At 40.8% G+C, this 27,689-nt stretch overlaps 1 long non-coding RNA gene across 1 annotated transcript in view; it reads right to left on the minus strand.

The window, feature by feature from the left end:
- Positions 1-27,689, minus strand: part of LOC134157717 (uncharacterized) — a 339,144-nt gene that overhangs the window by 161,518 nt on the left and 149,937 nt on the right. The window lies entirely within an intron of this gene.

Raw genomic sequence — 27,689 nt, forward strand, 5'->3', positions numbered from 1 at the left:
ATGACTGCATGCTCATAAATTGTGTGCATAATGCTGCTTTCAAGTCTCTGGGCTTGCTTGAAGAAGCCCAAATACTTAAAGGTTAGGAATGTTACTATTTTTGTCAGCCAATCTCATGGGCTGTTGAGTGATGCTAGGGATGCAGTGAGTGCTTTGGGAGTCTGCAGTGAAAACATCCTCCCAGTAAAAGGCAACGCAGATACGTTTTATACACAGGCAAACATCAAGGCACCCTCTAAACAGAAATCACAACTAAACATAACATGAATAATAAATAGAAGTCAGAGACCTTGGAAACAATGTTGAGGGTGTCCCAGTTGGGAATAAACAAACAGGTTTCAGCAACTAAGACACCATGGAAAACATTTGGGTGCTAAAATGGATGTTAAATTACATTTACAGGAAGTTTAAGTTACATTTTAGTCTGTTTTTCTCCAGCTTAATACAGAAAAAGAAGTAATGGCAACACAAAGTATGGAAAATTCTGGGAAAAAGTGTTAGCCAAAGTCTAACTTTTATTAGCCAAAGGCAAATACAAATGTGCTAACCAATGAAAAATAAAAAAAATAATATTTTCTTATATTAAATATTAACTTCTGTCTTCACAGAGGATTATAACAAATTCACATTGTCCTGTTGGGCCTAATTAACTCCTGTTTATGGCACTAGAGTGGGGGAACTATGTATTTATTTTTTGTTTATTTCTAGAAATTAATGTTAATTATATCTTAATGAAATTCATTAAAATGAATCCTGAAAATTTATTTATTTTGATCTTTTGTAGCCTCTTTTGACATATTTTATCTCTTTGATACTCAGGAATGGTTTTCAACCTTCCACCCAGTGAATGAACTGTTCTGGATAAGTTTTACCTTGCACATGTATCCAGTCCTGTAGTTACTTATCCACAAATAAGTTACATCATACATACTCTTATAAGGTGTTCATTAAGCTACAGGTTCTTTGAGCTGATATGGTTTTGGGTTTTGAAGCTGCTTTCACCCAGGCGTAGCTGGGAAAGATGGAGACAATTTCAGTGAGGTGGGAGCAATAGCTGCTTTAATAATTCTTTGCTCACCCACAATTAGTATTTCAGGTAGTTTCCTGGTGCTTTCTCTTGGGAAACGATCCTGCTGTACTGGATCCCTGTGTGCATTCTGCCAGCTGCACCCCAACAGCATCTATCAGCCACAGCCATGCACAACGCTCATTTCTCAGGATATCTGAGGGTGTGCACAAGTGTGTACAAGTAAATTTCATGGTTCTTGGGAAAAGATGCATCATGGTGCCAGAGATACTAGCTGCAACTGCAAGGCAGATTCCATACTAGATCTGACCACATCTCCAAAGAGAATTCTTCCTTCTATCAAAATGCTTAGAATTGAGGTCATCTTTTCCAGGAAAGAGGAAGTCTATTGGCAGTTTGAGGCTTTTAAAACAATTATGCTTTGAACATATTTTTCTTTTTTTTTTTTTTGGTAAAGAACATAGCTCAAAAACATGCTGTTCAAAAAAGAAATCTTAGAATCTAAGAAAACTTAGTTTTCATGTTTAAGGAAGTTAGTATAGAAGCCTGCATCTACTCACCTTGAAAATGTTCAAGTTTTCCTGCCCTTGATGGTGGTTCGTTGCTGCCCGTCACCACGGGCTGGCTGCCTCTGCCCCTTGTAAAAGTCTTCCTCTGAACAATGACAGTAGCAGAGTTTATTGATGAACTGTCATGGTTTAAACCCAACCAGACAGCTCGTTCATTCACTCCCAGTGAGTGGTGCCGGGCTGGAAGCAGTCAAGGCCCGCATCCCTACCCTGGGGGCTCTCCCCTTCCCTGCTGCCGGAGGGATGGGGAGGAGAATCAAAAGAATGCAACTCCCACGGGTTGAGACAAGAACAGTCCAACAAACAATGTACAACACAAACCACAGCTACCACCAATGACAGCAATGATAAGAGAAAATAACAAGGGAGGAGAATAAGATACCACCCGCCGAAAAAGTCCAATCCAGAAGACCCCGTGTCTTTCCAGGTAACTCCCAGTTACCCCCCCAGGCACAACGTGCTGTGGTATGGAATGCCTCTTTGGCTAGCTTGGGTCAGGTGTCCTGTCTCTGCTTCCTCCTGGCTTCCCCTCCTCCCTGGCAGAGCATGAGCCTCACAAAGTCCTTGGTCAGGGTAAACATTACTGAGCAACAACTGAAAACATTGGTGTTATCAGCACTGTTCTCAGGCTGAAAGTCAAAACACAACTCTGCATCAGCTACCAAGAGGGAGAAAAATTGACTGCTACTGCTAAACCCAGGACATAAGCCCATAGAGGAGCAGTCCAAAGTTGACATGTAGGATGGGTCAACAGAATATTCTTTACTACTCTTTCATTTTAGGTTAAGTTAGATGAATCAGTACGAAGCATTAAAGAGTAATGTTATGAGTTTACTATGAGGGTGCTGAGACACTGGAACAGGTTGCTCAGAGAACTTGGGGTACCCTGGTAAATAATGTTTTGCAGGTAACCCTGCATCCTTACTTCTGCCTGCTGCAAGCTTCCAAGGGGTCATCCTGCACTGGCTATTCAGTTCTCAACAACCTTACTTTACAGGCTTAATGAAACACTGATGAAGAGCCAGGTTTTACTTTAATTAATCACACTGCAAACCTGGAGCAATTCAAATTAAGTTACTGAATGCACTTGATATTTACTTCACTGACAGAAACTGGCCTCAAGTCACCTTTCTTTTCCTTTTTTTTTAATGGCTATTTTTAAAATGAAATTAATGTTTGTGACAGTCTCATACTCTGAATAATTTTGTGGAGAGTTTGTGCAGGGAAGGTCTCTACTTAGATTGTTCCAGAAAAACACAGTTTTTCATCCAAAATTAGATGACAAGATGGCTTAACGTGAGCTTTTACTTTTTGAACCAGTCCTTGCTATGAGCTATATCTGGTGCTCTTTCCTCCTTAATTTCTTCACACAGATATTGAGGAATATTTTATGGAAACAATAGAAATTAGCTTTCATTCACAGAATCTGTATTTTTTGTAAGAAAAGATGGTACAATATGTCCAAATATTTGTTGAGTCTACAGAGAGTTTTTTTTAAACTCCCTCTTGGTAACAGTAAAGATTTTTCTTTTTTAAGTCTATGCCCATCACTGAGACTTCACTTAAAAAAAGGGTTGAGCTGATCAAACATTTGTTTAGGGCCAGTTAAGCTAAACTAACACCCAGTTTCCTTTTCTTAATGCTTGCTGCTTGTTGGTATTTCAGACTGAACAGTAGGAAATGTGATGGAGAGAAGTCTCAACCCCAATGAAAGCCTATGTTAATGACTGTAGTTCATAGTGTTCAAGAAGCCACAGGTTTAAGTCATGATATGCAACATCTAATGAATAAATATAAACCTGGTTAAATATACCTTTGAGGTAAAATTCTATTTTCTGATAGAGTTTTATGTTTAAAATTTGCATGGTGTAATTATGCATTTAATAAGATTGGATTACAGAGTTAAAAAAACACTAGCTTCCATTAAAGAAAACAAACCAAAACAAGCAAACAAAGAAAAAGAAAAAACAAAACAGGAATTTGATGAGCAATCCCTTAATAAGAAAACTTTTAGTACAGCTTAGTTTAAGGCGTGTATTAAAGGCTTTTCTGAGACATGCTACAGGGAGGTTTATGGTAGAATTATTCCAAAAAAAGGCCTCTCAATCAGTTTGTGTTTTCTGGGACAGTATCCATCCTGGGTTCTTTCTGCAGTTTCTTTGTTAACCATGGAGTCCCCAATGAAATTTTGCATCCACTTGCTCAACAGCTCAGAAAAACGACCTGAATGAGAACTGTTTTGGAAGATACATTTTTTAACAGTCTCCAGTTACCTTGCAGGAAGATACAGGAACAGCTGCACTTCTGAGCCTTCAGGGTTCCAGACAGTGTAGATCACTGATGTGACTCTTTTGATAGTAAATTGGATCAAATGTCAAAGAAGCAGCTCTTCTATTTTTTTTTTTCTTACTGTGGCAATTACTATGTGACATACTGTTAAGTACTGTGTGCCATAGTTTGTCAGTCTATATTGTAATCCCCCCCAGAACTAAACAGTAAAGAATGATAACACTGTAAAGTTTAGCATTTAAAAACATAAGCAGAGTTAAGAGTGTGTGAGAAATGTAGTTCTTTTGTCAACATATGTAGTTCTTTTGTCAGCGTACTTTTTCTGATAGTCTTTAGCTGCATGATCACTTACTACTTTTTCTTGGAGAATCCTGTCTCTTTCAATAAGAGTAAATCTTCACTATTTCTATTAATCTTCCTCATTAATAATGTGGCCTTACACAATATCCTTTATTCAGACTTCACAATGAAAGGTGAATTTTCTCCACAATGAAAGGTGAATTTTCTGGTTATTTTCTCCAGGCGTTTCAGCAGTGCAGACTATTGGTCACAAATACAATTTTATCTTCAAAGCACACTAAGGGAATAGCTAACACTTTTGTACAGATTTATAAATTTAAAATATAGCTCCAGTCAATTTCTGTTGCTGCTTTATTCAATGTTTACACAAATCTCAGAGGAAACTAATATTGTTTTTTGCTGAAACGCTGAAGAAAATAAAATCAATATTCAATCTAAGTCAGACATCTGGCATGAAAAATTTCAGCTGGTAGCCTGATGGCTGGCAGAGTTGTACGCAATTAAAAGTAAGAGTTTTATTGTGAGAAATTTCAGGCAACCTGAACTGAACCAGCTTTTCAGCACGTGTTGCAAGAAAGCTGTCATAAAAAATTGAAATTAAGGGATTGAAAGAGAAAATAGAATGTGTTCAGTTTTTTCATTCTCTGACACGAACTGTATTGCATTACTTCTGTTTTACTTTAGTGTAAATAAGAGTGAATCTGAAGATACATGCTGCTTTATGGTGAACTATTATATTTGAACTATATTGAACGTAAAATGAAGCAAGTAAGGAGGTTGTCTATTATACTTATTATTTAACAGTGATATTTCCAGTTGTTCCCAGAAGCCAGTCACATCAAAGCTCTGTTACCATAAGTGATGCACAAACATACTGTAAATTGAAGACCCTGACACAGACACTACATATTTTCCCTTAGGCTTTTCTGTATTGTTGATCAGCATCAGTGAACAACATGAAGAGTAAGCAAAATAAAATCACTATAATAAAATAAAGCTATAATGCAAACTAGGGATTCTTAATATAAGACCTAATGCAAAATAACTAATTGGCAAGCTATTTGGAAGTAATTCTTCTGATTTTTGAAAGAGATGGTGAGTTAGGATCAAGGAAGAGGAATAGACAAGCCAAGGATCCACCTTTCTTTGGCGTTCCTTGAGCTAAATGAAATGAAGCTGATTGAAATGCTTATTGAATTTCTGGGGAAATCTGCCCCTGAGCAATAAATCTGTCTGAATGGAGACCCACCATTTATCAAGTTTACAGCAAAAAGCCTTTGAACTGGTGGACTGTTGGCATAGGAACATCCTCAGCTAAGCTAGCATTTCTGCCATTTATCATATGTGTTGTTTGACAACAGAGTGTGTCAGTGACATACCCAAGAAGGCAAGGACCATACCTACGCGGGCATTATGATCTTGAACTCAAGCCAGTAGAGGAAACAGAAATCCAAATATAACCCAAAACTGAAAAGAGGATGATGGTGACTGGAGTGTGCATTAGTACATAAACTCTGAATAATCCTGAAAGATACAGCAAGGCCATGAGAGGCCCGAAGAAGCTTAAGCAAGCAAGATAAGAAGAAGCTGGAATTCACTGAGTTAATGAGAACTGTGGACTGTTGGCAAGATTTCGAGGTCGAGTTCTCACACCTGTGCTTAACCAATTATATGTTAGTCCCTAAAGGTCTTCAAGACATGTATCCAATCATAATATGCCAAATCACTGTAAGTGAATATAAGAAATAGTATATAAGGAGTTAAGGCTTTGTAATAAATTTGGCAATCACTTGATCACATTGATCGTCTCTGCGTTGTCCGTGACTCCCGCGTCAACACTGTGCCAGAGCTTTACCCCAGGAAATAAACCTACAAAGTCACGAATGAACTGATGCAGAAGTGGGCCTCAGATCAGTTTGCAAACCCTGGAGACAATTAACTGCCATATCACAGCAAAAAGAACCTGGAGCAGAGAGAGCAAAGAAGGGAGAGCAGTTTTGGAGCTATTATTGATTATATGAATATTCTTAACCCATGCTGAAGATGGCTGACAGACATAAGTTTGCCTTTGAACTGAAAGGGGTACAAGAAAAAGCAAAGACTAGCAGATGAGTTTAAGCCACTCTCAGTGTAAACTTGTTGCTTACACTCTGCTACTTTGCCCTGCAGTGCCAGTCACAAGAGCTTTATGTTAATCTGTCTAAATTCAAATTGCCTGCAATTTATTAGCCAATTTCCTGTTGCTGTCTTGGAAAAAAAAAGTAGGAATTGAGAAAGTATTTCAAGAACGTTAAGTTTTCAAAATTTTAAGGAAGGGATAGTTTAGGAAGGAATTTTGCTATGCTTCAATAGGACTTCAGTCTTTAGAAGAAATCTCTCAAGTTCTAGTAAAGCCCCTGATGACCAGTTCTTTCTCATCATGAGCTTCACAGGAGCAATATACTTTTTATAGATCCATGGATATCACCTTCTACTAACATATCAGAAAGCAAACTGAATTAAAAGAAAAGAAAAACTATAATAAAAATGTTGAGCACTAAATGAAACTCCATAGAAATTGTATTTAATTAGCTATGATCTGAAGATACTGTATAAATTTTACTTTAGGTGCTACTATTATTAATAGGTATGATGCTCATGTTCTCACTGTAAGCATGTTCAAATAAGCCCTGTTATAATTTTTGGTGAATAATTTTGACCAAGTAGGAAGTGGCAAAAATTTGAAGAAAATTACATTGAGATTTAACCATGGCAATTTCCTTGGAAACATTTAATGAGGGCTATGTGAAAAACTGTCCTTCCAGGCAGCACTACCAGTAACTGATCCTAAACACTGTGAAATAATTTTCTCTGTTGCACTAGGAAGACTGATATGTCAAAAGCTGGTGTTTGGACTCAATTTCTCTTCATTTATGTCCATATATTTTGACAAAAGGGCTAATGATTTCTTGAGGAAAAACCTGAAAATATTGACTAGATTCTGTGAGGATTTTAGAATTAGATAAATTTATTTATTTATTTATTTATTTATTTATTTATTTTTAATTGCTGTAGCTTTTGAGTAATATAGCTGAAATATCCATACAGTATAAGTCAGATGACCCTAACTGGGTAACGATTTCATCTGTTGCTATGTTCATGGTCTGTAATAATGAAAAAATTGAAACTAGTGTCAGGTGATTCCAAAATATTGAGAAAGAAAAAAGCACTTATCTGTTTTAAATTAGTTTTTAATGGAACCTGTGCTAGAACATTTTACAGATCACCTGTACAATAGTTACAGAAATCTAATTAAAGCCTATACCTGTTTAGTTTGTAAAAGTCATGTAAAATCTGATTTAAGCTAGCACTCTTTGTTTCACAATCAAAATGATGTAAAGTGAGGGATATGCAGATGGTCAGTCATTGACAGGCAGTAACCCATTAAACCATGGTATCTCCATGCTTGCTTACAATTCTAAAACTTTTAGAGTATATATGAGACCTGTTTTCTGCAGCAATTTGAAATTTATTCAGTCTTTAAAGTTACTCAGTAACTCTTCAAACATCCATATTGGTTCACTTGCTTCAACACTCCATTCCTTCAGGAAGATTTACGTATGTACTTACTTACTGATGTCTTAAAAAAGAGCACAGAAGACAAAGTACATGGGTGAACAGAGGAGAACCAAAATGGTAATCCTTACTTATGCTAAAGAAAAAAAAGCAGTGTCAGCTTCTTAGTGGCCAACGAGCTGTATCCAGCCATCAGGGGACAATTCAGAGCTATTTTCTGAATTCTGTGATCTAATTTATAGATTAACTATGAAAATTGTAATTTGATCTTTTCAAATTAAGTCATCTGTCTAAATGAAAGTGCAAAATGTATCATTTCACTACTGTTAAGCCAGAGAACTTAAAATAGTATTTGCAGCCAAAATGAAAACAAACAGTAAAATGATTCTGATTTTACCCTCTTTAAAGTCATTATTCTTATCAACCTCAGATGATAGGAAATGACTTTATAAGCATATCTACCACACACTGTGGTTTGTAACTACTATGGGAAAATAATATCATGGTAGATATATTCTTGGACGAATGTGAAGGAATTTTTTTGGGGGGCAGAGGTTAGTAATAATCTTAAAGTATATAGGAGTTTATAAAGACACAGTTAAACTTCAAGCTGTAGAGTAGCTAAATCTCATTAAAACTTCCTGAATTTACGTAAAACTGTGAAATTGGAAAACTTGCACATTTAGTGACAAGGTTCACAAAGCCAATACTTCTGGACTGAAATACTGTCCGGTTTCACCAGGACAGTCCTTTTTAGTCACAAGTCACTACTTTATGACTGCTGAGTGACCTCAAACTTCAAAGGAGAAGTATGTTGTTTTGTGCTGCTTTTTATTTGTTTAGTAATGCACATTCATAGATGTTGTCTAACACAGAGCCAGGACACTTGGTCAAAACTGACTGGATTATTTCTTCTTGGTTTAGAACAATTTTGTTGAAACTGATTGTATTAAAAAAGCACCCCTAACTTCAGGAAAAAAGTCTTCCTTTTGAAATCATACAGTAATTTCAGAGGATTTGGAGCAGAATGGGAAGACAACTGGATTAACACAATAACATAGGCATTTTTTAAGGTACAATGTAAAAATATTTATCTCAGTTCAAAGGCTTCAAAGGCCAGGGCATTGTGCGGGCCCTTCTACACAGATGCATTTAACACAAAACATAGTTCTTTCTTTTGTTTTTATCACTTTGTCATTTGTTTCAGTTATTGCTGCTTACATACAAATATCTTGCTTACCATATCTGTAATGAAATCTACTTTGAACAGATAATATTTCTCTGTTTTGATGTCTATTGCCACTATCTGATTACTGGGCTCTGCCTTCATTAATTCAGGTCCTCCTATGGTTAACTGATTGCTAATCAGGTTAATCCTGTAGATTTCAGTGGTTCCGCTAACAGGTTTACAAACTTCTTTAAATCAGAACTTCAGTGCCTATAGGTATCTTGAAACTGGTAAGTCAAAACTAAAATATACTTTCAGTGAAAAGTTCTTGACTGTGAACAAAAACAGCTTAGCTCATCTTTCATGTAAGAATGCTTTCCTCAAAACCCACACTATTTCACATTTGTATTTCTCTGGTCTAAGTGTTTGTAGTTAAGTGCAGTCAAGAAGCATTTGGCACACAAAGTCATTTTGACAAAATTCTGAGTAATGTCTCTTGTAGCTTCTATGTATCAGTAAGTTCATAATGCCAATTCAAGGGGACTGCCTCCGTGCCTGGCAAAATTACTGACTTCAGCGGAACTGGGATAAGGACATAAAAAAATGAATAAGAGATATGGAGTCCCAAAATGCCACAGATTTATTATGGGAGTATTGGTCTACAAAGCAGAGTGTAAATGACAGGAAATATTCCAAGCTGTGAGACAGAGATGCTTGATAAAGAGCATTTGATCATATAAGAAGGATTTTGAAAGATTTGGTGACTGGAATGGCCAGCGTTGGCCTATAAGTTATGTCTACAGCTACTTATCTTGTTCAGCTCTTGGTACTGTTTGCACTCTGGGTTCTTTGTGTGCCAAGCCCCCCCCCCCCCAGTTGCTGTTAGTTGCTAATCTTGCTTTACTCAAGGAAAGGAGTGGGTGACCTATTAAGATCTGTGGTTCCTGCAGACTTGGGTCACAGCAGATTAGGAAAGAAGGAAGCTTGCATACTGTGCTAAACTAGTATGAAGAAGGAAGCTTGCATACTGTGGATCTGTAAGAAGCTTGAGCATCTGGTTTAAAATATGCAATTTTTACTAAAGCAGTGGTGCAACTGACACTGTCAAAGCAACTTTCTTTGGTAGTTTTGATTAATTCATTTTTTAATTAAGATAATTACTTCCATTGCTTTATTTATGAAAAATATAAATAACTGAGCTCACATTTATGAACTCATCCTTAAGGTATTAGTCCTTTGACACATTTGAGAAGCAAATGCAAATAGCATGAAGCTGGTATTTTTCTATAATTTGCTGTTCACTGAACTAGAAGCTGGGAACAACTGATATTAAAAAATGAAGCGAACCTGGTGACAATTCCACAGGTGCATTTCACTTAGGGAATTTGCTAAAACTGTGCTTTGGGGCATGACTCTGGAAAGGGCTCATAAATTAGCTAAGGTGAAAAATTAAAAAATAAGAAAAAAAAAGAAGCTAGGCTCCATTACCCAGTGCTCTAGCAGATTTATTGGGAAGTCACCATTTCAGCTAGTGTTTTTATAACCTAAACAAATTGCAAGTAAACATCATATTTGTACGTGACTTTTCAAGAAAGCAATGTTTCAAAGTGATTCATTATTGATTACATACTCTGTGGTATACAGGCTATCCATCCTGCAGCTGTTTGAGGTAATGAGAACAAGAAAAAGACCTTGTGTGCTTTAGCAGAAGATAGCAAGCCTGAAATAACTTTCAAACAATATAAAATAAGGCTTTTACGTACAAAACTCATGAAATTTAACTCAACAAATGATATGAAACTTAGTAGCCCTTCCCACTTGCTTCCTGACTCTGATTTTGTGCTTCAATATATGCGCTTTATGGTTACATACTGGGTTAAAATGTATTTGCGTGTAAGTATTTAAAGTACAATCTCTGCCTCCCTCTTTAAGAGTAATCAAAAATATCAGCATATGGAAGAAAACCTAAAGGCACATACTCGTCATTGTTTATAAGTTTTCCTGATTTTGTTAACCTCTTTTTGTAATTTGCAGATGGGTTTTGCACAGTAATTACAAGACATATATATTGGCATAAGGGATTATGTTAATTTTTACACCACCATATTAATTATTAAACACCATGGTAATTATTAATTCTTATATTTATAATATAATAATTAATATAGGTGAATTGAATTAATGTATACATTTTAAACCTCATAGTTCCACTGACTTTCAGTAGAACTATTATTTTTACTTATTTTTCCCTGCCTGTTGCAATTTATGGAAGCAGGAACCTGGCAGGGGTTCGAGGTGATCAGCACCATGGACAGAAACCGTGGTGGCAGGCGGCGCTCAGCAGCCCCGAGGCACCTACCCATCCAAAGGTCAAAAGCCTCCCAAAGGACTGACTGCCTGAAGCAAATCTCAGCCTGCAGCAAAGGCTATCACTGACATCCTAGATCAGCCTCAGTCACCCAGATAGCCCATGTGTTGGGAGCAAGGGAGGAAAGATTACTGGTGTACAAAGGTCTCACGAGATCTATGACCTCAGGAATATACACTGCAATGAAAAATGAAGTAAATCAGGCATTACCAGCTAAATAAACCACCTTGACGCTGGTAACTCCTTGAAATAAGGACTGTGTTTTACTTTGTTTTTTAGACATTGTCTTGCCTACTGCAGATACCCTTGAAATATGATGAGGAGCCATGTTTGGAAATAATGGTCCAAGCATGTCATACTAGCTATGCCCCCCTACAGGTTAGGTAACAACCATTACATTATTATGAGCTAGATAGCTACTAGGTGACTGAACTGCAATGTTTCCTCAGCAACATCAGACAACATTAGTCAAATTAACAGACTATTTCGCTCTCTTCCTCCCTTTCCATGGAGAAGAACAACACTGGACAGTCTCATATGGAGGTGGGCTAGCCTCCCACACAACAGAAATGATAAAGTATATATGGTAGGTGACTCTGTATTTATTGAAACAAAACAAAACAAAACCCAACATCCAACCCCAAATCCTGTCAATGGCATTAATTTCTCATTATTCAAATCCAATACTGATGTGGGAAATAATTACATTTTCCATTAGGTGAAAGCCTGTATCAAAACTTGGTACTGTGATAGCAGTAGATAGTGACAGTGGTTCCTCTGTGACAATCGTAACAACAACAACAACAACAAAAAGCCTTCTTACCTGACATCAGAAATCAACATCGTAGACATCTTCATGTGATGTAGTCACTCCAGAATCCCTTTAAGGTCAGTGAGGTGTGTGTTCACCTGAAATGAAACACACAGGTCACCTGGATCTTTGAAGACACGTCCTCAGGACAAGACAACCTGCACTCAGATTCTTTCCCATGGTTAAAAAGGTAACTGCTTCAGGAGTAGAGTCATCAACTACAGCTGCCTGGTTCTATCCAGACCCCTCGAAGACTCACAATAACCAGTATGCAAGCAACTGGGCAAGCATCCAAAAGTGCCAATGTCTTTGGGAGGATTAAGTATCTAGGGGTGGGGAGGCTGCTGGGATGCCCCTCACAACCCCACACTTGTCTGGAGGATGTGCCATCAGATGATAGATAGTATCTGACTTGTTCAAATACTTCCGCTCACACTGAAATACAACCTAATGGCAACTGAACTTCCTCTGTGCATTTTATACTCAGATATAAGCCTCTGACAGAGTATCATACATGAGGCCAAAACTAATTTAGTTTCACATTCTCCTCAGTATTCTGGATGCTAGTTTTACTTCTCCAGTTTATTTGATTTTTCAACATCACTCCCACTAAAAATGTCAACCAAAACAAGTGAAGAGACACTGAAAGCTGAAAAATACGTTTCAATTCAAATATTTTTCTTTTTTTTTTTAGATATCTACTATTGATACAGAAAAAAATAAGATGAGAAGATAGAGATGAAATTTACATTATAGGATAGATGTGATTAGAGGAAAGGTATTTTATATTCCCTCTTTCGTATTGAAGTTCTGCTTGGAATGCAACCCTTTTTCCTATTAGTCCACTGCAAATCAAATGCAGAAAAAAATAATGCAGCATTGTCCTCTTGAGTCTGCAGACAGCCCTGCTTCTGGAAGTAGGAAGGCTGCCTTAAAATCATCCAATGAAGTGAATGAATGAGAAAGACTGAAGGCTGAAAATATGCTACCTAATTTTAGGTGTCTGATAGAACTACTTGAGCCAAAAGTTGTTTTCCCTAAGCTATGCATGCAACCAAGGAAGAGAGTTGGTTTCCTCTAGAGATGGGCTAGAGCACCTACTGAGATCTCTCTGTCTCCTGCACTTTCCTGGGAAATTTTACATGATTAAGTTCTTTCTTGAGGCACTTCCATTCACTGACAGAAGCTGTATGGTATGTACTACTTTTCAACCCCCTCTTCATCCAAACTAGTGCTTATCCCATAGTTTAAAACTGTTGTTTAAACTCCTTATACACCAGGAAAGGAGGCCATGCTATCGCCACAACTTTCAAATATTCCTCTTGCAAGAGGGCATTTTCTCTTGTGCAGTCATCAGCTTTTATGATGCCATCAGATTTTGGTTGAACACCTGCTACCAAAACCTGGCTATGTAAACCCAATGCAAACAATTTTATTTGTGTATAAAGGATTTAATAGGATTGAATCGTGTTGCCATGAGCAGGTTTTGCCATGTTTCCCATACTTAGGAATATTCTTACGGTGCCAGAGTGCTAGAAATTTTACTAATGTCTATGGTATGCTTAAAGCTGGAAATCTGATAACCCAAAGTACAAGAAACACCAAGTTTCACCAATGGAAAAAAAGCACACTGTTCCACTTCTTCTATTCATAAATCTTGCATTTAATACTGGAAAAGTATTATTTCTTTATCATAAGGAAGTTGTTGTGGCATTTCCAGTCTGTTGCCCAGAGGACAGAATTTAGAGGCACGTGGGTACATCAAGGACCATGGAGCAGGTTTAATCTCCTCCTGGTCCTTTCCTTTCCTTTCCTTTCCTTTCCTTTCCTTTCCTTTCCTTTCCTTTCCTTTCCTTTCCTTTCCTTTCCTTTCCTTTCCTTTCCTTTCCTTTCCTTTCCTTTCCTTTCCTTTCCTTTCCTTTCCTTTCCTTTCCTTTCCTTTCCTTTCCTTTCCTTTCCTTTCCTTTCCTTTCCTTTCCTTTCCTTTCCTTTCCTTTCCTTTCCTTTCCTTTCCTTTCCTTTCCTTTCCTTTCCTTTCCTTTCCTTTCCTTCCCTTCCCTTCCCTTCCCTTCCCTTCCCTTCCCTTCCCTTCCCTTCCCTTCCCTTCCCTTCCCTTCCCTTCCCTTCCCTTCCCTTCCCTTCCCTTCCCTTCCCTTCCCTTCCCTTCCCTTCCCTTCCCTTCCCTTCCCTTCCCTTCCCTTCCCTTCCCTTCCCTTCCCTTCCCTTCCCTTCCCTTCCCTTCCCTTCCCTTCCCTTCCCTTCCCTTCCCTTCCCTTCCCTTCCCTTTTCTTCCTCCTTATGTGGTTCTCATCCTAACAATATTATTTCCTCGCATTGCAGAGTAGGGCATATGTGTGCTGTAATAACAGCAGATCAAGAAAAAGCAATGGTCACATTTTGGTTCCCTGCTTCCACATTGCTTCAGGGAAAATAGCTTGTGACAATCTTATTTTATGTCTAGACTGCATCCCATCCCATTCTTCAATAGCCAGCCTATTCTGAGGGGCCATTCCCCTTCCTGCTCTGTTTCTCACTCTGTTTGTAGTTCCCTTGCAAAAAGGGAAGAGTTGCAGAGCACAGAACTATTCTTATTTTATGTATCAGGGCTTGCAAAACTGGAAGCTGATTTATGAAGTAAAATGGTTTCATACTACCCTATATACCAGTGAGCCATGTAAGTGACAGATGTATTAAAAAAGCACCAGCTGTTAATTTATGTTTTTCCGAAGTATTACACATAGCATAAAGTACTGTTCAGTTATCATTTACAATTTAGTGTCATAGATAATTTACAGCCTAGCAACTTACCACTCAGAACTGAATACTTGTTGTGTGTTTAAGCCTGTTTCATGTGTCAGACTGTGAACATGCAAGCTGCCTTGGATCAGGGCAGATGGACAGGTGTATACAACATGGAATACAATGAAGGGAAGAAATCCCTTCTCAGATAGGCATGCTTCCACTTTAGCTATGGCTTTGCTTCTCTGACTTATCAGGCTAGACAAAAAGCTGAAATAACAAGCCTGGATAGCTGGTGTTAGGTACGTGCCAATCTCTCACCCATTCTCCTGGTCAGTAGGAGGAATAATAAGCAATCACTGGCCCCAGTCCCCAGCCTAAGGTATGTGGAGGTGGTACCAAACTGTAAGTGTTCCCTGAGTAGGCATGTGGTCTGGGCTACAATCTAGCAGAGACTCAGTAGCAAAGTTCAAGAAAGCCCTCACTGCAGTCTATTGCACACAATTTTGGTTATTCAAGAATAAGGTGGCAATGCTATTGTAAATAATACTTATTTTGAAAAAGGTCAAAGTGAGAGTAGAATTATTTCATAGCTTTTTGTCATTTTCAGTGCATTTTAATGGTAACTGTAATAAAAATACACTTTCATCTTTATATTTTTTTCCAAAGAGAAATATAATCTCAACGTTTCCAGATAGAAATAAAGCTAAATTGTGGTAATGAATCAACGAAGTATGATCCATTAGGAACAATGAAATGCATGTAACCATGAACACAATGATTTTTGGAAAGACTGAGAAAAATCACTGACAGCAAGGAAATACTTCATATGGACCTGACACTGACTTTCCAGTTTTCTGTCTCTCCCCCACTACCTTTCCCCCTTTTCATCTCTTTTGAAAGAGCTACATAGGAGGGGTAGCTCATTGTTAAATGATCTGAGAAAACAGGCAGAAAAGAGAAAAGGGCAAGATAATTTCCCTTGTATAGATGAGCAGACAGAAGAACAATAACAAGGCAATCAGTTGAGCAAACAGGGGTTGTGGCAGTAACACAAATTGTTATGTACACACAATTCTCAAAATCTGAGATGCAAATAAATTTGTAGGGGAGATATAAATAAAGAGATAATTCTTAGCAAATAAGTTTGCTTACGGAAGGACTTTTATCCATGCCTATAAAACCCTAAAATATTTAAAAAAAAACAAACCAGCAATCCTATTACTTTATGCAAGATTTGGAATCTGAGCAGAGACTTTTTTCCTCATTCAATTACAGTTTTAGATTAGATCTTTCACTGCTCTGAATTACCATGCTTCCACGGCATTCACAGGACTTTGTTGATGTTCATTACCTGAAGTTTGGGTTCTTTGTACTTAGTTTAGTGATTGTGAAGATATCAAAATATTTGAAGCCCTATGTCTGTTCAAGATATGAACACAGCCTGGGAAATGTAAACCTTCCTGCAGCACACAAAGACATCAGGAGCAAGCAGACAGCAGCAGAAGCGAGCATATAAAGACTATGGGGTATTCTTATTTGTAAAGGTATGTTTACAAGAAGGGACTCCAAGAGGCCATTTAGTATGTTTTTCATTCCTATTTAGCCTTTAGCTTCTGAACTTTCAAGAATTTCTCTTAACATGAAAATCTTGAACTGTGTTTAAGTACTTCTTAGACCTGTTTTGTTCAGAAGACGTTCAATGCTTGTATCTGGTCAAATTTAGCAGCAGCTGATCACCTAATTCCTTTAGTGTCACATGAAAACCGTATTGATTGGGAAATCTTAAAAAGTGCTCCTTGATACTGAATGCCTGGCATCCATAGGTTTAAAAATCAATTTATTCTTTCAAAGTCTGTGCCAATTCAGGAAACCACTTTAGTAGAAACTGAAAACCTGCTGAAGCTAGAAAATGTTAACACTACATTTAAAATTAAGAACATAGAATCATAAGAAAAAAATGTGGCCAAAACTAAACAAGAAACAACCAAAACATGCCTTTCTGCAAGGTAGGATTAATTATACCTAGATCACCTCTGAAAACTATCTGGGCTCTGAAAATGTCTGCCTAAAGACCTTCCAATGATTTGGCAATGTCTACAGGCAATCTATTCCAGGGCTTGGCTCTACTATCAGAATCTGTTCTCTAATGTCTAACCATAATCTTAATTTTTGTTACTTAAGCACAGTGTTGCCCACCAGTGAAGAGGAGGTTCTTCCCTCCTAAGATAACTATTATGTATGGCAATGTGGTCATTCTTTGCTTTCTTCTCTTTGTTGAGTCCTTATCTTCCTCAAAATCTTGTGCCTAAAGCAAAATGCAGTATTCGAGGAAGCTTAATATCATCGGACTGAGTCTATCAATCAGGTGGATTGCTTCAATATTTCAGGGGTTGTAATGTTGCTTTAGTATTTGTCAGAATGGTGCTTTTCCTTTTGCAGCTGTATTGCATGTCTATATGACTTGCAGCTGGTTTATAATTTTAATTCTTTTTTTCTCTTTTTTTTTTTTTTTGGTGTATCCCAGTATATACATCTAAAAATTAAAGACTGGTATATTTTCTCTACTGAATATAGCATCAATTTTGCCATTGTTTTCAGTGGAGCCTAGATTTATTGCAAGACAGGTGAATAGAGAAGTTAATCATAAGAAAACATTACCTTGAAAGTTGATAAACTTTAAGCTCTGTTCTAATTTGAATTCTTTGTTAGCAACCATAATATATATTTACTGTGCTTTCCACTAAATACTTAAGAATGCTGTTTTTAGTAGCACATATATACATATACCAATTTATATTTAGTAGCTAGATATTGCTATTCTAAATATACTTTTTAAGCCTAAATTCTCAAAGAAGTTAAGTAGAAGTAGCCTCGTTTTACTAGAAAATAAAAATAGTGGAAGTAGGATTTAGTGGGCTGAGTGAAAAAGAAGGAATATGTGTCCTTTAGATTCAATTCTGTGATAAAAACAGTGCTGTGAATCATGGTAGAAGCAGTCCACATGTTGATAACACACATGACAAAAAACAAAGAAGGCATCTGGCAAAGATAAGCTTCCGGGTGGAGCTCGTTTCTCTTGGCCGGTGGTATCGTATTCTCTTCCCTTGTTATTTTCCCTTATCATTGTTGTAGCTGATAGTAGCGGTGGTGATTTGTTGCTGGACTGTTTTTGTCTCAACCCGTAGGAGTTGCACTCTCTCGATCCTCCTCCCCGTTCCTCCGGGAGCGGGGAAGGGGAGAGCCCCGGTGCGGGGAGGCAGGGGGGGGAGACGGACACGGACCTCGATTGTTGTCAGCTCGGCACCACTCACTGGGAGTGAGTGAACAAGCTACCTGACTGGGTTTAAACCACGACAGTTCTTTTTGGCGCCCAACGTGGGGCTCGAAGGGTTGAGATAAGAACAGATCTGACTGGATTGATAGTCACTTGTCACAATGCTGATTTATTGGCTCTCAAGGTTGTTCCTCTTGATCTCACAGTTTCAGTATATGATATCTTACGTCCATCCGGTACTTGCTGTATTAGTGTTTTTCAAGTGTGGGGCTTGGGCTAAGGTTTTTATCCCATTGTACTTTATGGTAATGACTTGTAATACAATAGAATCATTGATCATGAAACTGATCTGGCTTATGTTCCCAGTGTGGTCACCACCTTTATACTTTGGGAGGTATATGATGGAGGTGCTTAGCAATTACACATCTTTTTTCTCCTTCTCAGGTGCTCAACCTGGGAAGGAGACATCCTTTTACCCTCCTAGTCGTCCCCCCAGACCATTTACATTTGAGAGTTTTGAATTTTTTGAATGGCCTTTTAATGCTGTTGAGACTTGTTTGCTGATGGTGATGGGAATCACCATGCTAACACGCATACAGAGTGTGTTTTACCCACTACTGATTTCAAGAGTTAAGCAGATTCAGGTTTGGGTCTTGTCTGGGGTCAGACGACGATGTAGGAGGACCGAGAGATTTTCCCTGAGGCTGGACAGCCATGAGTGGCAGGGTGTGTGGGATAGTATGGGCAAGTATCTAGGTCAGTGGGCCCCTCCAGTACTTTGGAATTTCACTACCGAACAACTGCAAAATCCAGAAGAATTAGTAAAACACTTAAATGAGGTGTGTGGTCATTCTGGCCATACCAGAGATGGACAAATCACGGCAACGTGCTGGGGCTTGGCCTATGCTTACAGGGCCTTGTTCAACACTATCCAGCACCTTCAAAAGGAAAAGAATGTCGGCGGATCTGAGGGCAAAGCAACAGTCGCTACTCAAACTTTGGCTGCAATGAACAGCACAGCTGTCCCAGTGGCAAGTACAGCAGCTGCTCAAACTTCAACTGCAACAGACAGCGCGGTTACCCCAGCTCCAAGCACAGTAGCTACACCACCCCCAGTAACAAGTACAGTTGCTACTCAAACCACAGTGATAATCACTGCAGCCAAACCAGAGGACCAATTCGTACCAATATCAGTTGCCCCTGTACGCAAGAGAACAAGCAAAAAGGAGGCAAAAAGGGTGAAGCGAGATGAAGAACCAATGAATTCACCACCCGGTCCAGAATCTGATCAGGAGTCATCATCACATGACGAAGAAGAAGAAGAAGAGGTAACTTCTCGACCTCGGACCTCAACCGAGCTGCGGAATATGCGAAAAGATTTTACCCGTCAACCAGGGGAGCACATCATCACCTGGTTACTCCGATGCTGGGACAATGGGGCTGATGGTCACGAACTAGAAGGTACAGAAGCCAAGCAGCTGGGATCACTTGCTAGAGAAGGGGGAATTGACAAAGCAATTGCAAGAGAGAAAAAGTCCCTCAGCCTTTGGAGGAGGCTCTTGGCAGCTGTGAAAGAAAGGTTTCCGTACAAGGACGATGTTACGAGTCGTTCGGCCAAGTGGAATACTATAGACAAAGGCATCCAGTCTCTGAGGGAATCGGCCATCGTAGAGATGATCTATCACATCAAGCCGAATAACGGGGATACACCTATAGATCCAGATGAAGTTGAATGTACACGACCCATGTGGCGAAAACTTACACGGAATGCACCGTCATCATATGCCCATTCATTGGCAACAGTAACCTGGAATGACATAGTACCACTAACAGTGGATGAAATGGTTCATAAACTCCGAGAGTTCGAAGACAATCTCACCCCTTCCATCATCTCAGCTGTGAAAAAACTGTCCCAGGACATCGAACAATTGAAGGACAATCTATCTGATTTATCCGGCTCCTCACGTGTACCAACACACGTCTCAGCTATTAACAAAAGGCGTCCTATTGTTCAAGAGAGGAGATACAGGAGGTATACACCACGGGGTACCCTATGGTTTTACCTGCTGGATCACGGAGAAGACATGACAAAGTGGGATGGAAAACCTACTTCAGCTTTGGAGGAACGGGTGAGTGAACTGAAGAGGGGAGCAAGGGCCAAGACTGATCGTCCCATGAGAGCTACGGCTTCAGTCTCTGGTGATCAGTTTCCCAGATGGAGTGGAAGAGCTGATTTTACTCCAGCTCCTGTGATAACGAAGAATAATCCCTTTCAACACGACTTAAGTGTCCAATGCTGTGACGACTGTTAGAGGGGCCCTGCCTCCAGCCAGGTGGAGGTAGGGGACAATCGGATTTACTGGACTGTGTGGATCAGATGGCCTGGCACATCAGTCCCACAGAAGTATAAGGCTCTAGTAGATACCGGTGCACAGTGTACCCTGATGCCATCAAGCTGTCAAGGGGTGGAACCCATCTATATTTCTGGAGTAACAGGAGGATCCCAAGAGTTGACTGTGCTGGAGGCTGAAATCAGCCTGACTGGGAGGGAATGGCAAAAGCACCCTATTGTGACTGGTCCAGAGGCTCCATGCATTCTCGGCATAGACTACCTCAAGAGAGGGTACTTCAAAGACCCAAAAGGGTACCGGTGGGCTTTTGGTATTGCTGCTTTGGAGACTGAGGAAATTGAGCAGCTGTCCACCTTGCCTGGTCTCTCAGAAGATCCCTCTGCTGTGGGGTTGCTGAAAGTTGAAGAACAACAAGTGCCAATTGCGACCACAACAGTGCACCGGCGGCAATATCGCACCAACCGAGACTCCCTGATTCCCATCCATCAGCTGATCCGTAGACTGGAGAGTCAGGGGGTGATCAGCAGGACCCGCTCACCCTTCAATAGCCCCATATGGCCAGTGCGAAAGTCTGATGGAGAATGGAGACTAACAGTAGACTATCGTGGCCTGAATGAAGTCACACCACCATTGAGTGCTGCCGTACCGGACATGCTAGAACTTCAGTATGAACTAGAGTCAAAGGCAGCCAAGTGGTATGCCACGATTGATATTGCCAATGCATTTTTCTCAATCCCTTTGGCAGCAGAGTGCAGGCCACAGTTTGCTTTTACTTGGAGGGGTGTCCAGTTCACTTGGAACCGACTGCCCCAGGGGTGGAAACACAGCCCTACCATTTGCCATGGACTGATCCAGAATGCGCTGGAACAGGGGCAAGCTCCAGAACACCTGCAATACATTGATGACATTATTGTGTGGGGCGATACAGCGGAAGAAGTCTTTGAGAAAGGGAGGAAAATAATCCAAATCCTGCTGAAAGCCGGTTTTGCCATAAAACGGAGTAAGGTCAAGGGACCTGCACAGGAGATTCAATTTTTGGGAATAAAATGGCAAGATGGACGTAGACAGATCCCCACAGATGTGATCAACAAGATAACAGCAATGTCTCCACCAACTAATAAGAAAGAAACGCAAGCTTTCTTGGGTGCAGTGGGGTTCTGGAGAATGCACATCCCAAATTACAGTTCGATTGTAAGCCCTCTCTATCATGTGACCCGGAAGAAGAATGATTTTAAATGGGGCCCTGAGCAGCAACAAGCCTTTGAGCAAATTAAACGCGAGATAGTTCATGCAGTAGCCCTTGGACCAGTCCGGACCGGACCAGATGTAAAAAATGTACTGTACACTGCAGCTGGGGAGAACGGTCCTACCTGGAGCCTCTGGCAGAAAGCTCCAGGGGAGACTCGAGGTCGACCCCTCGGCTTTTGGAGTCGGGGATATAAAGGATCTGAGGCCAGCTATACCCCAACTGAGAAAGAGATACTGGCAGCCTATGAAGGGGTTCGAGCTGCTTCGGAAGTGATTGGCACTGAAGCACAGCTCCTTCTGGCACCCCGGCTGCCCGTGCTGGGCTGGATGTTCAAAGGCAGGGTCTCCTCTACACATCATGCAACCGATGCTACATGGAGTAAATGGGCTGCACTAATTACACAACGAACTCGAATAGGAAATCCCAGTCGTCCAGGCATTCTAGAAGTCATCATGGACTGGCCAGGGCAAAGATTTCGGAATGTCACCAGAGGAGGAGGTGATGCGCGCTGAAGAGGCCCCACCATATAATAAACTGTCAGAAAGTGAAAAGCAGTATGCCTTGTTTACTGATGGCTCTTGCCGTATTGTGGGAAAGCATCGGAGATGGAAGGCAGCTGTATGGAGTCCTGGACGACAAGTTGCAGAAACTGCTGACGGAGAGGGTGAATCGAGTCAGTTTGCTGAGGTGAAAGCCATCCAGCTGGCCCTGGACATTGCTGAACGAGAAAAGTGGCCAGTACTTTATCTCTATACTGACTCATGGATGGTGGCAAATGCCCTGTGGGGGTGGTTGAAGCAGTGGAAGCAGAGCAACTGGCAACGCAGAGGTAAACCCATCTGGGCTGCTGCACTGTGGAAAGATATTGCTGCCAGGGTGCAGAACCTGGTGGTGAAGGTACGTCATGTAGATGCCCATGTACCCAAGAGTCGGGCCACTGAGGAACACCAGAACAACCAACAAGTGGATAAAGCGGCTAAGATTGAAGTGGCTCAGATGGACTTAGATTGGCAACGTAAAGGTGAATTATTTTTGGCCCGGTGGGCCCATGACACTTCAGGCCATCAGGGCAGAGATGCAACATATAGATGGGCCCGTGACCGAGGGGTGGACTTAACAATGGACACTATTGCCCAGGTTATTCATGAGTGTGAAACATGTGCTGCAATTAAACAAGCCAAGCGGTTAAAGCCTCTTTGGTATGGAGGACGATGGTTGAAGTATAAATATGGGGAGGCCTGGCAGATTGACTATATCACACTGCCACCAACCCGCCAAGGCAAGCGCCATGTGCTTACCATGGTGGAAGCAACCACCGGGTGGCTGGAAACATACGCCGTGCCCCATGCCACTGCCCGGAACACCATCCTGGGCCTTGAGAAACAGATTTTGTGGCGACACGGCACCCCAGAGAGAATTGAGTCAGACAATGGGACTCATTTCCGGAATAACCTTATAGATATTTGGGCCAAAGAGCATGGCATTGAGTGGGTATATCACATCCCCTACCATGCACCAGCCTCTGGGAAAATCGAACGGTACAATGGGCTGTTAAAAACTACCCTGAGAGCAATGGGTGGGGGAACTTTCAAGCATTGGGATACACACTTACCAAAGGCCACCTGGTTGGTCAACACCAGAGGATCTGCCAACAGGGCTGGCCCAGCCCAGTCAGAACTGTTACATATTGTAGAGGGGGACAAAGTTCCCGTGGTGCATATGAAGAATTTGCTGGGGAAGACAGTCTGGGTAATTCCTGCTTCAGGTAAAGGCAAACCCACTCGTGGGATTGCTTTTGCTCAGGGACCTGGATATACTTGGTGGGTAATGCGGGAAGATGGGGAAGACCGATGTATACCTCAAGGGGATTTGATTTTAGGGGAAAACAGCCAGTGAACTCAATTGTATGCTGTTGCCTGCTGTGTAATGCTTTTATAGCCCATCAACTAGATGTCTCCAGGTCACCAGCGACTGGCCCTGACTTCCCTCCAGCCATCATCCCAACAGAGAATGAACTTTGAACATCATGGACCGAATGGACTCGGCAGCATTATAGAGATTGGTCCATGCACTAAGAAAATGATTTTTCCTCTTGGTCTGTATGTATATGGATGTATATATGTGGGAGAGCGATGGTGTATTGAAAATGTGGGATCTGAGCAGGACGTGAATGGTATGGAATAAGGGGTGGATAATGTCCTGGGTTCCGCAGTAGCAGTCATGTTTTTCCTTTGTGTTAACTGGTACAGTGCTGTGTTTTGACTTCCAGTTTGAGAACAGTGTTGGTGAAGCCGATGTTCTCGGTTGTTGCTAAGTGATGTTTACCCTGACCAAGGACTCTGTGAGGCTCATGCTCTGCCAGGGAGGAGGGGAGGCTGTGAGGAAGCAGAGACGGGGCGCCTGACCCGGGCTAGCCGGGGAGGTATTCCATACCACAGCACGTCATGCCCGGGGTGAGGGGTAACTGGGAGTTACCCGGAAGGACAGGGGCTTCCGGGTGGAGCTCGTTTCTCTTGGGCGGTGGTATCGTATTCTCTTCCCTTGTTATTTTCCCTTATCATTGTTGTAGCTGATAGTAGCGGTGGTGATTTGTTGCTGGACTGTTTTTGTCTCAACCCGTAGGAGTTGCACTCTCTCGATCCTCCTCCCCGTTCCTCCGGGAGCGGGGAAGGGGAGAGCCCCGGTGCGGGGAGGCAGGGGGGGGGAGACGGACACGGACCTCGATTGTTGTCAGCTCGGCACCACTCACTGGGAGTGAGTGAACAAGCTACCTGACTGGGTTTAAACCACGACATCAGTAAAGGTGTGTTGGTAATAGCAATTGCCAACTGTATTAAAACCAGTTCTTTAGCACATAATTTCATAAGCCTTTCTTAGTCAGGAAAACTAAACTGATGATGGTTACAGGAAGGCTTAAGTGACTGTGTGTAACAAAAGAATTGACAAGTTACAATTGTTCAATCATATCGAAATGTGAAAGCATCCCACTTTTAAAATGGACTGTCAAGAAAGCATTTGCTCTAAAGTGGTCAAGATATACTTAGTGATTCCCAAATTCTTTGAGATATCTTATTCTTCACAATGAAATATGCTTCTTTCATTTCAGTGAGGCTGAGAATCAATAGGAACATGCATCATGATATATATCCAAGAATTGATTGCGGCAATCTGTTTAATTCCACTTTAAGAAGGCATTATAAGGAGATGCATTTCACAAGTGGAATGACTTCTTGGCACCTATTAACACTTCTCTGTAAGCAAGCTTTACAAATGGAAATGGCCTTATAGACATTTAAGGAGGATGCTCATATAACCTTTGAAATAAGTGAAAGAAAGGAAAAATCCAACACCGCAGTGTTAGAACTTGTGTTGCTTAATATTTGACTCAGCTTCCAACCCATTAGTAGGGCTGATATTCAGCTGTTAGCATACAAGATGCCTGCTTACATAGTATGGCATTGCTTGCCATTGTCATGTTTAATCAGCTAATATGACCCACCTCTTCTAGGTAATGCCATGTTTAGGAAGGAGCTAATGAGCACTGTTATAATGTAGATTTTAGAGCAGTTGTGAGAAGAAAGAATCACAGATGCATTGAAAGCTTGTTTTACTTTTAAAAAAAGTCACCTTAGATTTTTGAGCTTTCTAACATTTTCTCTCTTTTCTAAAGGCATTTTATTCTGAACACACTCCCGTCAGCAACATGATCAGTCAAGAGCATCTGGGGAAATATATTTGTTGTATTAAAAAAACCATATAAATATTCCCACATTTGCTTTGTGGGATAATGCATAGCAGATGTATTGTAAAACCTCCTGCTTTGCAGAACACAGTCCATCAGAGGAGATGTGTTTTGGTTCATCTAAGAGAGAGATGACTATAAATCACCAGGTGGTGATAGGAATTGTCTGGGAAAGCTCTTGCTCAGCAGCAGAGGGTTAGAGGCGCAGAGGAGAGCTCAGTGGGAGGGCACTTTCCTGCCTGCTTGTCACTCCATCATGGCTCTAGCACTGTCACTCCTTCCCTATGCCCCTTTAACCATATGCTCCTGATTTTGATTTCCTGCACCCTCCTTTCCAGGCAGAGATGTCTTTGTTTCATTTCACCTGCCTTTGCCTAATTTACCTGCCTTTGCTGCAAGCTGAAGAGCTCCCCATCCCTTTCCTACTCTGAGTAGGCTAACACCCCATTAGAGAACTGCCTGCCTGTTAATGGGTGTGATCTCCTCAGCAGAGTACCCCTGAAAATCCTTGCTGCTTTTCTGTCAGGCCCATGCAATGCTCAGCATAGGTGAGAATGAGTGCCTTGGGATCATGAAATGATTTTCTAATGGAGGTTAAGACCTCGGAGGTAGTGAGAAGCACAAGGGGTTAGTGTGCGACACTGGATCTGATTGTGTATCTGCTTCATATTAATGGAGGTGGGAAGCTGCCAAGAGAGCTGTGATTAGCTCTCAGCCGGGAAAATGTAGGTACCTTCTAAACTCCACTGGGATAATTCAGCTGCTTTGACAATTAAAAAAAACCCTCGAGAATTGAGTGTGTTTTATAGCCACATCATGATTTCTTTAGTTCTATTTGACATAGAAAGGCAAAGCATGTTTAGAATATAATTTGGTTTTCCCCAGGTAGAAATCATGTCTATCTAATCAGTCAATGGCATCTAGCTTTGCAAAATGTTTCACTTGTTCATGTTTCTTACAAAAGTTTATTTCTGAACAAATACCCTGTGGTCCAGACTATTTTGTCCTCTATTCATGACAGAGCAAAATTTTGATCCCAAAATCGTGATGCTATGGTGCTTTTTAAGAGAGACCATTGGGTGTTAGATGCTTTTAGAAATGCCAGTGTCCTGCAATAACAGTTCTGAGTAATAAGAATCATTTGATATTTGCTTTGAGGTACTGAAATTTAGTTAAAACAGAGTGGGGTGATTGTACTGTCGTGATTACTTTAATGTCCATCCATTTTATTTAAAAATATTTCTGGGTTTCAGTCATACTTTGTGGGAATTATACTGAAATTTTACATTTCCATACAATCTCTTAGATAATTCAGTTGGATCTGCCACAAATACTTGCCGATAAGGCCCTGCATGGTGCAGCAATGAGGTATTAGAGGCACTGTAAGCAAGGAGATGCAACTGGAGATGCTATCACAGATCCTTTCATCCTGCAGCTAGCTTGTATTTTGAACCTCAAAGGGGATTTCTGTGAGTCTGACAGGCTGGGGTGTGAGAAGGGGGCTTTTGTATGCTATGTGATGGCTATGTGATATGCTATGTTGCAGAATGATGTCTGCAAAGGTCAGCTGTGCAGTGCTGAGCACAGGTCAAGGTGGGACCCTGACTGAGGAACACAATCACTGCTACACTCAGTTGCATCTCAAACTCCTCCAGGAGTAGAAAAAGAAAGAAGCAGTTTAAAAGTACTGTCATTCCAGACCTTTTGCGTGATGAGGGCCACTTGAGACTAGTAAAGATTACAGCCAAGCATGTGGTATCTGCCGGAGTGTGAAAAGCCCAGAATTAGCCAAGGCAATTACTCACCCAGCAGCTCAGGGAAGAGGGGCTGCTCCTGCAGTGTCACACAGCGATGATCTCCAACAGAGCCAGTGGGGAAACAAAACTCTTGTCACCTCTTCTCAGCACGTGGGCTGAGGTTTTCCTTCCCCTGAGTGGGTGTAAGGGGGCATGGATTGGAAACTATTGGATAACATAGGTGCCTTATGGAACTGAAGCCCAGCTATTCCCAACAGTCCTACATGTTGCTGGGTCTGGGTCCAGCACCCAGAGGGTCTGAACCTGCTTCAGGGAGTTAGCTGGAATGGCCGTAACAGGAATGGACACTGTTTTTGAGGCATGTTCCTCTCTAGTACACAGGACAAAATCCTTGGTGGTGAGTCATTAATATGTGTGCAAACATGGCACTGAGAGTAGATCAGCTTCCTCCCAGGTCTGAACAGAAGCTGTCAATATTGCTAGTGTT

The sequence above is a fragment of the Pezoporus occidentalis genome, unplaced genomic scaffold (assembly GCF_034315485.1).
Source record: "Pezoporus occidentalis ecotype Australia unplaced genomic scaffold, CSIRO_AGI_Poc_V1 ctg99, whole genome shotgun sequence".
In the NCBI taxonomy this organism is placed as follows: Eukaryota; Metazoa; Chordata; class Aves; order Psittaciformes; family Psittacidae; genus Pezoporus; species Pezoporus occidentalis.